The sequence below is a fragment of the Penaeus monodon genome, chromosome 23 (genome assembly GCF_015228065.2).
Source record: "Penaeus monodon isolate SGIC_2016 chromosome 23, NSTDA_Pmon_1, whole genome shotgun sequence".
Taxonomy (NCBI): domain Eukaryota; kingdom Metazoa; phylum Arthropoda; class Malacostraca; order Decapoda; family Penaeidae; genus Penaeus; species Penaeus monodon.
This window is the reverse complement of record NC_051408.1, coordinates 40,368,624-40,368,998: the sequence shown is the minus strand read 5'-3', so window position 1 is coordinate 40,368,998 and position 375 is coordinate 40,368,624.

Below are 375 nucleotides of genomic sequence, written 5' to 3'. Positions count from 1 at the left end.
GCCCCTCTCTCTCTGTCACAACTACAATGCCGGGAAACCGAAAACAATAAACAATGATACAAATCAATAGATAAAATGAAATAACTCAAAACTAACGGAAAGCGACTGAAATCCCTCGGCAGCGAGCGTCGCCAGACAGCGTGGCGCGAAGGAACCACCCGATGTCAGATTCCAAATTTTTCTCCGCAAAATGTCGTTTATCAATTGTTCATGGAAGATATATTTTTTTAATTTCCAAATTGTAAGTGCGGTGGCGGTTGGTGGGGGTAAATCGGACGTCCTTTCCTTTTTTATTTGTATTTAGGAGTTTTGCTATGTAGATCGCCAATTAGCAGATCATTTCTGTAATGAAAAACCCAACTAATATGTGCAAAG